Below are 11,536 nucleotides of genomic sequence, written 5' to 3'. Positions count from 1 at the left end.
GAAAATGAACAAGTGGCTTGGGGAAATTGCCCCTGTTCTGGTAATGATCCCTTAGAGGAATGTTTCCTGCAGGATCCTGTTACAGTGAATACTATCCACATTATTCACAAGGGAAAATCCAATGACAGGTTTCAGGAGGCTATTTCTTGCAACATTCTTCTAAAGAACTGGTTTAGGATCCACCGAGCTGAGGACTGTCTTCCCCTCCTGGCCAGGCTGTACGTGGCCTCTCGTGATCACACCGTGTGGGGCATCACGGGGCTCCCTGCCACGAGGGCCAGTGCCACTTTGCCCTCTCCCGGAGGTGCAGTTCTTCCACCATCTGGATGATCCAGGCCGGTACCATCCACTGGGCTTTGAGGGGTGGCTGGGCCCCGTCGTGTCCAGGCCTCCGCAGGACACCCTGGGCAGCTCAACGGAGACAGAGGACTGTTGCTTCCCTTAGCAGGTACTGTGGGCTGCAGGCGACAGCCAGACCCACATCCCTCACTTCTTCCTGGGCTCCGAGCTACAGTGTTCGCCCTCTTCTTTGATGGAAACACACAAAAATAGAGGGACTTAAAACACTTCAGGTTGTTTCTTTGTCAAGTATCTATAGTAAGCAATCTGGGAAGGGACACATAAGACTTTGAGTACCTTTCGTAAGAACAGTAACCCATAGCTGCAGGTCACAGCAGGAGCACCTGTTTCATGGTGATGTCAGAGGGTCTCCAGTCCCATAAAGGGGACTTTCACCAGGCTCTCCCAAAACAGCAGGCAGAAGTCGAAATGCCAAAGCTCTATTCTGTTAAAGACGCTTTATGAGTGGCCCCAGAAGTGTGGTCAAGGTTAAGATGGTGAATTTTATGTTATGTGTACTTTATCTCAATTAAAAAAAAAAAGGTGGTCTAAAGACTCACTTTCTGAAAGTCTGTTTTAATCCAGTGTTACAACCTAAAGTATCTAAAGGAATGAATGAACTGCAGAAATAATATAAAGAATATTATTTCTTGCAGCGGAGCATTTGATAATTATCAAGTGGCAGAGAGTTCAGACTGACGTCTTCTGACCAAATCCTGGAGTACGGATATTCCGTGTTTCTGATAAGAAGACAGCATATTCTGTGAAGCAATTATTCAACCCTGGTCCACGAGAGAATCACCCAGGGAACTTTTAAAACTACAGATGCTACCACATTCAGGGATTCGTACTTCACTGGTCTGTGACGGGGCCCAGTATTGTTTTAAAAGTTCTTCAGGTGATTCTTGTGCAGATAAGGTTGAGAATTATTGCTTTTGAGTCAGCAGAGCTTGAGGAAAGGCTGATTTTTTTTTTTTTTTAATAAAAGTTAAGAAACAGAACCAGGGCATGGATTAGAGGACAAGGGATTGCCTGTCTCTCTGATATAGTTTCCATCTTCTTGTTCTTAGTTGAATCCTCTTAAATGACAACTTTCTTTGCTTATACTGTAATTGGGTATAACACTTTAGAGTTTGCAGATCACTGTCACTTGATTTGCATAGCCACCTTGTGAGATAGGATGGGTATAATAATCCTTATTTTCTAGGCGAAGAAAATCTCCTTCATTCAGCCTGAAGGCACCAATTAACCAACTAGCCACCTAGTATGGGTGAGGAACGAGACAGAGATGCCTCACTGATGGCCCATATCCTAAAATCCTGTGACACAGCCCACTGTCACTAGCTTGGGTGGGTGTTCCCCACATCACAGTGGCCCTTGGCCATTTGGTCCACTAAAGGAACCAGTGTCGTTCCATGGGTGTGCTGGAGTATTCTTTTAGGCCCTGCACACACTTTGCATAACAAAATATTAATGGTATATACAAGTCTGCTCTGAGAAACAGACTGTAACCCAAAAAAAGTCAGAGTGGAGGAAAAAAGCATACAGACTCTATTTCGTCAGTTGTGAGGTGCACTTTTATTTTATGGACAAATAAGTTTTAGAAACCCTATCATGTAAACAACAAAGCGCTGTTGACTGTAAGACATCCTGATTTTATCTTCTTATTTTTTTTAACTTTTTCTTTTATACTGGAGTATAGCCAATTAAGAATGTTGTGATAGTTTCAGGTGCACAGCAAAGTGACTCAGACATACATATACATGTGTCCGTTCTCTCCCAGACTCCCCTCCCGTCCAGGCTGCCACATAACATTGAGCAGAGTTCCCTGTGCTATACAGTAGGTCCTTGTTGGTTATCCTTTTTAAATACAGTGTGTACAAGGACATCCTGATTTTAGAGATGTTAGAATGTGGAAAAAATAAGGGCATCTTAGAATCAATAAAATGGGTACTTCTCCCCATCTCCTCTTTTTATGCTCCATAAAGAATGTGATCCATATTTTCCCAGGACCCAACAGCCCAGAGTTAAAACCGGGTTTCTGCGACTCCAAGTACCTGCATTTTAGGAGGCCTGCTCCCTCCTCATCTCCGTCATTCCTGGGAGTCTCCACAACACCTCGGCCTTCCCACTTGGCTTTGTTGCAGCCCCTCCTGTGAGGCTGCTGCGGTTCTGAGGGATGCCCTCCCCAGGCAGCCTCTGAGAGCGCTTTAGCTCAGCTTGCCGGCAGTCCCTGGAAGGCTCACACCAGGGGACTTTTCAGTGCTCATTTCAAACGCCACATCTGAGAAGTCGAATTCACCATCACTCCCTCTCCCCCTGCCATCAACAGTAAGAAAGGACATCGCCATGCTGACTAAGGCAAGGTTTTGGATTTTCTTTAACTCAAGCCGGGATCCCTGCACTACCTGTAGGTATAGGGTGTAGCTCACATCTTTAAGTGCATGTTGAAATGTATAGATGGACTTCAGGACCCAGTAGTCTCTCGATTCTGCAGCCCAAAGAAAGCAGCACAAACATACCCTCAAATCGAGGGAGGCCTAAGTGTGGGGGAAGAGGGGCAGCTCCCCCCTCCCCCAGCCCAGCACCTGCCGTTGCCTTTGCTGTCCTCAGCTGTCTCCTTGACCATGGGCTGTGGCCGCCAGGGCGGGGTGAGCTGAAGAGACGTGCCTCCTCTCGACCATCACTCCCACGCCCCTGCAGTTGCTGGAAAGTGCCCATTGCATCCTGTTTCTGTGTCCTCCCTCTGCTCAGAATGGTGACACCCACATCTGAGTGCACCTTCCAAGGTGCCGCTCATACTTGGCTCCCTCAGACTTTCCTGACCATTCTCTCCCACCTTCAGACTGTCCTCCGGACGCTGCCACGCCGGGTGGCCCTTCTTTGTGGATTTCCTCATACTCTCCACCAGCACCATGGAGTGGAAATACAGATGGTCCCTAACTTAACGATGGTTTGACTTTATGATGGTGCGAAACCCCTACTCATCCAGTGGAAACCTGCTTTGAATATTGAATTTTGCTCTCTTCTCGGGCTAGTGATACGTGGTATGACACCCTCTCCTGATGCTGGGCTGGGCAGCCAGTCAGCAGCTCTCAGCCAGACGTGCAGTCTCCGGGGGTAAACAACCGATGCACTACCACCATTCGGTGTCAGACAACCATTCTGTGTTTCACTTTCAGTACAGTATTCAGTACATTACATGAGGTAGTCAACACTTAATTATAAAATGGGTTTTGTGTTAGATGATTTCGCCCAACTGTAGGCTAATGTAATTGCTCTGAGCATATTTAAGGTAGGCTAGGTGTATTAAATGCATTTTCAACTTACAGTGAGTTTATGGGGACATAATCTCTCCAAAGTCGAGGAAGACTAGTATAATGCTAGCCACCTGTTTAATTTTAATTGTTCTAATAGCCGCATTAAAAAGTAACAAGTAACTTTAGTAATATGTTTTATTTAACCCAATATATCCAAAATATTATAATTTCAACATGTACATCAACTTAAAATGATTAATGAGATATTTTACAAGCTTTTCTGTCCCTACTAAGTCTTTGAAATCTGATGTATACTTTATACTTAGAGCATGTCTCAATTCAGGTCCTAAGTTTTCACTAGAAATACTTAACCTGTATCTAGATTTCAAAACATTTACAGTTGAAAAAATTGATTCACATACCCAAATCATCCCAAATATACCTGAAAGATTTCAATGACTGAATTGAGTATCAGTTGAAAAAATTAAGCTAATTAAAATGAAATAAAATGAAGATTTGAGTTTCTCAGCTGCCCTGGCCGCACTTCAGGTTCTCTGTGGCCACATGTGGCTGGTGGATCCCATATGGCACAGTGCAATTCTCAACCATAGGCTTCCTGAGGGTAGGGATTGTTTCTTTGCATTCTCAGAGTCGTACATGGAGCCTAGCACATAGAGGTAACGAAATGTTTGTTGAATGAGTGACTAACAGAGTTGGGACTTCTAAGAAAGGGAAAAGCAAGAGGATAACAACGTATTTATAGATCAAAGGCTGCCTGGATCAGTTCAGTTCACCAGGGCATTTCTCTGGAATACAGCTCCTTCACCTAAATCCTTTTAGATTTTAGAGAACCTTCTCCCCAGCACCAACCCAGCTCTTGTTTCCACCCTCTCATTTGGCTTCTAAGAGCTTCCAGAGCTTGGTTTTTCAGATCCCTGGGGCTGAGAGGTAGAAACAGATTTCACTTCTTCCCCAGATGTTTCCAGCTAGAGGCTCTGCATTTCCCAGGTCTCAGAGCACCTGGCAGGCCAGGTGGGCAGGAGTGGGTGGAGCCACCCTGGCAGCCCCTTGAAGGGCCGTCCAGGAGGAGTTCTGTGCTCCAGCTGCAGCTAAGGCCAGTGGAAGCATCCATCCTGTCAACGATGGCCCTCAGGGACAAGGGAGCAGAGAAGACCAGGGGGACATGTCCTCCGGGTCAGTCTCTGTAGATGGGAGCCCAGTGGATGTTTAGGTCCTTTCTTCCAAGCCAGAAGGTTCTTCTTGGAAGGTGGGTGGAGGACAGCCAAAGACACGAAGACGGGAGGATCGTTAACTCCATCAAGGTCAGTGTGGGAGGAAGCAGCGTGAAGGTTTTAGTGTTAGAAGACGAGGTCACATTAATCTCTCCAGGTTCTGAGGGAATTATTAATCCTTGAATCCCCTGCTCATGTTACGCACCTGAGGGCCATCCTGTCTCAGAGACCAGGAGACAAAGTTACAGGAGAAAGTTAGGAAATTCGAGAGGGTCCCAAAACCAGGCTAAGGAATTTTAAATACTCTCTCCTCTAAGAGGAATAATTAGAGCCTGGCCCGGCACCTCCCTCATCCAGCTTTATCCAGTTTTGCTGAGTCATTCAGCATCTCCTGTAAGTTGCACAGGTACCTTCTGAGCTCCTTTGTTCTTCTAGGGTCCCTCCTGAGTTTGCAGCCCTTAGGGAGCTGTGGGCCTCCTTCTGAAACAGAAGGATATTGTAGAGACAGAGTGAATGATGGGGCCTCCTGAGGGACAGGGGTGGTTGGGTGGCAGTGAGGGGAGTGCAGCGGAAAGAGCATAGACCTTGGGGAGAGCCAGGGCCAGGCTGCATTCCAGTCTTTCCTAGCTAAGTGAGCATGAGAAAGTTGCTTAACCTCAGTGTGCCTCAGTTTCCCCTTTTTGTTGCAAAGACGTTGGAAGAAAAGCTGAGATTTAGTTCACAGATGCTGTCTTCTTTGTCACTATTAACCCCACAGAGCACAGCTGTCACTGGCCTCCCTGGGCAGTCCGTGTCTTCAGTGCCTGTGCTCTGATGGATTCCAGACCTTGAGTCAGGCTCTTCTTCCCCACACTCAGGGCCTAAAGGAGAATCTCTGCCTGCAGAAAGCCAGCTGCTCCTTCCAGCCCAGGGCAGAACTGACCCCGGAGCCCTGGAGAGTTCCAGGTGTCCTTTAAGGCCTCAGCTGCCCACTTCTCTTCAGTAAGTTTCCTTGCACTTGCCCCAATTGGATGTTCCCTTCTGCTGTCAGGGTCACTGAAGGGTAGTACCCTTGTCCAGTAAATAGGTCCCCAACTTAGGAGGGAAGTCGGGGCAAATGCTGTGATTACCTCTGCTTTGAAGAGCTCAACTAGACCTCTCACCTGCTATACCTAACCCTGAGGTTGCTCTCCACTGCCCTGCCAGGAAAGTACCAGCCTGGTATGGAGGCCTCATGGCCAGCTGGGCCCCTTACTGCTCTCAGCTGCAGCAGCTGGCCTGGTCCCAGCCCCAGATATGTCTGATTGCCAGGTAAAGGCTGGCCAACACCTGCTGTGTCTTGTCTTTTTCCCTCCTGGCTACCTGGACTCACCAACTGGCCCTGCTGCTGCCAGGAGATTTAAAGGGCCAGTGCCATGGTTTTTCCCTTCTCCATGTTTCACTTTTTCTCCTTTTGGAAGCCAGACATTTGAGGTCTAGGACATTCAAAAGCAACCATATATATGGGGGAATTTAGAAAGGCACCACACAGACCTTACATGCACATCTCAGACTGATCCCTGACACAAAGACACCATATAACAATTGAAACACACACACACACATACACTACAGCAACGTCTGGAGAAGGGCGAGAATCTGATCTCCAGAGTTACCACATTATAAGATTCAAATATCCATTTTTTAAAAAAATCACAAGACATACAAGAAACAGGAAAGTATGGCCCATTCCAAGGGGAGGGGGGTGGTAAATCAGTGGAAACTATTTCTGAGAAAGACCAGATGGTGGACTTACTAGACTTTAAGTAAACAGTCTTAAAGATGCTCGAAGAGCTAAAAGATGTGGACAAAGTTAGGAAAACAATGAGTGGAACTACCATATGACCCAGCAATCCCACTACTGGGCATATACCCTGAGAAAACCATAATTCAAAAAGAGACATGTACCACAATGTTCATTGCAGCACTTAGCCAGGACATGGAAGCAACCTAAGTGTCCATATCGACAGATGAATGGTTAAAGAAGATGTGGCACATATATACAATGGAATATTACTCAGCCATAAAAAGAAATGAAATTGAGTTATTTGTAGTGAGGTGGATGGACCTAGAGTCTGTCATACAGAGTGAAATAAGTCAGAAAGAGGAAAACAAATACCATATGCAAACACATATATGTGAAATCTAAAAAAAATGGTTCTGAAGAACCTAGGGGCAGGACAGGAATAAAGACGCAGACGTAGAGAATGGACTTGAGGACACGGAGGGGGAAGGGTAAGCTGGGACAAAGTGAGAGAGTGGCATGGACATATATACACTACCAAATGTAAAATAGATAGCTAGTGGGAAGCAGCTGCATAGCACAGGGAGATCAGCTCGGTGCTTTGTGACCACTTAGAGGGGTGTGATAGGGAGGGTGGGAGGGAGACGCAAGAGGGAGGGGATATGGAGATATATGTATACATATAGCTGATTCACTTTGTTATACAGCAGAAACTAACACAACATTGTAAAGCAATTGTACTCCAATAACGATGTAAAAAAAAAAAAAAAGAGTGCACAAAATGGAAATATCAAAAAAGATATAGAAAACATAAAAAAGGGACCAAAAATAAATTTTAGAACTGAAAATTACAATAACTGAAATGAAAAATTCACTGGAAGGATTCAAAGGAGGTTTCAAGAAGGAAGAAGAAAGAGTCAGGGAATTCCAAGTAGGATAAATTCAAAGAGATGCACACTAAGACACATTATAATCAGACTATTGAAAGACAAAGACAAAGAGACGATCTTAAAAGCAACAAGAAGGAAGTAATTCATCACATACAAGAGCTCTCCAAAAAGATTATTATCAGGTTTCTCTTAGAAACCTTGGAAGCCAGAAGCAGTGGGTTGACATATTCAAAGTGATAAAGGAAAGAAAAACCTGTCAACCAAGAATTCTATATCTGACAAAACTGTCCTTCAACTATTAAGTAGAAATTAAGACATTCCCAGATAAGTGAAAGCTGAGAGAGTTTATTATCACTAGACCTCCCCTACAAGAAATGCTAAAAGGAGTCCTTCAGGTTGCAATGAAGAGAGACTAGAGAGTTATGTGAAGCCATGTGAAGAAATAAAGACTCCTGGAAAAGGTAAATACATGGATAATGATAAAAGCTAGTACTATTATAACTTTGTTTTATAACTCTCTTTTTGTTTTCTACATAATTTGAGATTAGTCCATTAGAAAGTAATTATTAGTCTATGTTTTTTGACACACATGTATAAAGATGTTATTTTCTGACATCAATAATCAAAGAGAGGGGCTTCCCTGGTGGCGCAGTGGTTGAGAATCTGCCTGCCAATGCAGGGGACACGGGTTCGAGCCCTGGTCTGGGAAGATCCCACATGCCGCGGAGCAGCTGGGCCCGTGAGCCACAATTACTGAGCCTGCGTGTCTGGAGCCTGTGATCCGCAACAAGAGAGGCCGCATAGTGAGAGGCCCACGCACCGCGATGAAGAGTGGCCCCCGCTTGCCACAACTAGAGAAAGCCCTCGCACAGAAATGAAGACCCAACACAGCCATAAATAAATATAAAAATAAAACAAATACTTAAAAAAAAATCAAAGAGAAGGGACAGAGCTGTATAAGAGCAAAGTATTTGAATGGTATTCGAATTAAGCTGGTAGATATTCAAATTAGAGTGTTGTAATTATAGGATGTTGAATATAATCCCCAATGGTAACTACAAGGAAAAATAGCTATAGAATATACACAAATAAAAATGAGAAGGAAAATGAAAAGTTTCATGACAAAACATCAACTACACATAAAAGACACTCATGCAAGAAATGAGGGAGAAAAAACTATAAGGCAAATAGAGGACAAATAGCAAAATGATAGAAGTAAGTCTCTCATCAATAATTTATTTAAATGTAAATGAATTAAACTCTCTAATCAAAGGCAGAGATAGGCAGAATGCCTTAAAAAAACATGATTGAACTACATGATATCTACAAGAGACAGACTTTAGATCAAAGGCATAGATAGGTTGAAAGTGAAAGGATGGAAAAAGATATTCCAAGCAAACAGTAACCAAAAGAGAGCAGGGCTATACTAATATCAGACAAAATAGGCTTTAAATCAAAAAATGTTATAAGACAGAAATAAGAACATTATCTATTACAGCGTGTTCAATAAAGCAAGAAGATATAAAAATTATAAACATTTACACACCTAATAACTGATCAAAAACAGAATGGAAGAGAGAAATAGTTCTACAACAATAGTTGGAGACTTAAACACCATGCCACCATGCTTTCAATAATGGACAGGACAACCAGACAGAAGAAAAGTAAGGAAATAGAGGACTTGAACAACATAATAAATGAACTAGATTCAGCAGACATATTAGAACATTCAACCCAACAACAATAGTGTACACATTCTTCTCAAGTGCACATGGCACAATCTCCAAGATATGTGGGGACACAAATAAAGCATCAAGAATTTAAAAAACAGATATCATATCAACTATCTACTTCAGCCACAATGGGATGAAGTTAGAAATCAATAACAGAAGGAAACTGGAAAATCCACAAATTTGTGGAAATTAAACAAAACATTTAAAATAATGAGTCAAATAAGAAATCACAGGGGAAATTAGAAAATACTGAGAGATGAGTGAAAATGAAAACACAGAAAGCCAACACTTATGGAACACAGCAAAAGCACTGCTAAGGGGGAAATTTACAGCCAGAAATGCCCACATTAAAAATAAGAGAATCTCAAGTAAACATGCTAACTTTATAAATTAAGGAACTAGGGAAAGAATTAAACCCAAATCTAGCAGAAGAAAGGAAATAATAAAGATTATGGCAGGGATAAATAAAAAAGGGAATAGAAAAACAGCAGAGAATATCAATGAAAAGGTTCAGGAAATTTCTTTGAAATGTTTAACAAAATTGACACACCTTTAGCTAGACTGACTAAGAAAAAAGGGAGAAGATGCAAATTACTAAAATCAGAAATGAAAGATGGGACAGGACTACTGATTCTGCAGAAGTAAAAATATCACAGCAGAATACTACAAACAACCATATGCCAACAAATTGGATAATCTGAATAAAATAAATATGTTCCTAGAAACACAAAACCTAACAGGACTGAAACATGTAGAAAGAATTCCACATGTTATTTATTTTAAATTTAATTCCTTTCTAAATTCTTGAAGCCTTGGTTTGTATTTATTTATTCTTAAAACTATAGACATGTAGAACATTTATTTTCTATATTCCACTATCACAGAAGCTAATAAATAATGATTTTTATTTTTTATTCAGATTAAAAAATATTCTTTATATCCTGGATTACCAAAGTTTACCCAGACAATATTTTGAAAACCTTTAAAAAAATTGCTATATGGTAGGACACATTTTAATACTACTGTTGGTATTTATTTAGTGTGTTGTTTTGTATTCTGTGGCTATTTTATACAGAATTTTTAATTTACTTTGAGAGTTCATAATGTCAGCAGTAGAGCTGGAAGGATGGAATGCAGTGCAGAGTCAGACTAGAGACCAAATTCTCAACTGAATATTGGACACAACATGTTTTGATGTCCTGCACAGTGTTCTCTAAAATATTAGAACTTATCAACACGTTACAATCAAGAGAGAGCACATGTAAATCCAGAAGATGTGGCCACATTGGCACTGAATTTCAGCGAGGCAACCACTGGCTGCATCACGCCCTTCAGCCCACTCTCCAGTTTCCCGAGTCCCCACTGCCCGCTACTGCCTTTCTCACACACACTGCACCTATGGGTGTGACCCCTGGGCCTGGGGGCTGAGTCTGACAGCCTGCTTGGCCAGCCCTCCTCATCCTCCTGCAGAATTGTCCTCTTCCTCCTGAAGGGGCCACCTGTGCTCTGGGCCGTCCCTATGTCTGCAGTTCCTTGTCCTACCAGGCACTGCCTCTTTCTCCTGCCTTCAACCTCCCTCCCTCTTAGTCCCTCTCAGTGTTTGAACACTTAAAATCTCTTCCATATTTTAAAATCTGTCCTTGTATTTTCCAGCTGACTTCCAGCCTTAAAAAAAAAAAAAAATGAATGGATGAATGCTAATGTAATAATATCTGTTCTACATATTTTAAATATTATGAATCTGTTTAATGTTAGTTTAAGAAAGTCATTTTCTCAGTGGAATCTGGTCATGTTTCTTTTCCAAGCTCAAGATGTGTAAAACTCAGAATGGCAACTTCTTTATATTGTGAAAAATGTAACTATTGAGGGCCAGCACTTTTGTGTGTGCATGGCCACCATCGCCTCCCTGTGGGCAAACCGAACTAGGAATCCACCTGACCCTGAGCTGCATCCTGAGTCTGGACCTCAACCTGGAGCCCTGAGGACTGGCAAGGTCAGAATGGCTGGAAGCATCTGCCATGGGGACTGAGCTCTGCTGGTCTCTGGTGACACAGTCTCCCAGCTCCCCAACTTAGCAGAGATGTGCAGACTCTGACTCTGATTTAACAGGGATTAGATAGAATATATCTGCTTTCCTCAAACCCCCACTCCACACTCTATCTTGGTGGTCAGAAACCTTTATTGAATGCTGGGTTCATACCTTTCTATCCTTGTAAATTGTTAGCTAATTTTAAACTTATTTTTCTGTAGTGTACCAACCTTGCATTTTAACTTGTAAAATCCATTTGTTTTTAAAAGTTCCTCTCATCTCTTTTCATAT

The sequence above is a fragment of the Eubalaena glacialis genome, chromosome 3, assembly GCF_028564815.1.
Source record: "Eubalaena glacialis isolate mEubGla1 chromosome 3, mEubGla1.1.hap2.+ XY, whole genome shotgun sequence".
Lineage (NCBI taxonomy): Eukaryota > Metazoa > Chordata > Mammalia > Artiodactyla > Balaenidae > Eubalaena > Eubalaena glacialis.
This window is presented reverse-complemented; position numbering follows the sequence as displayed.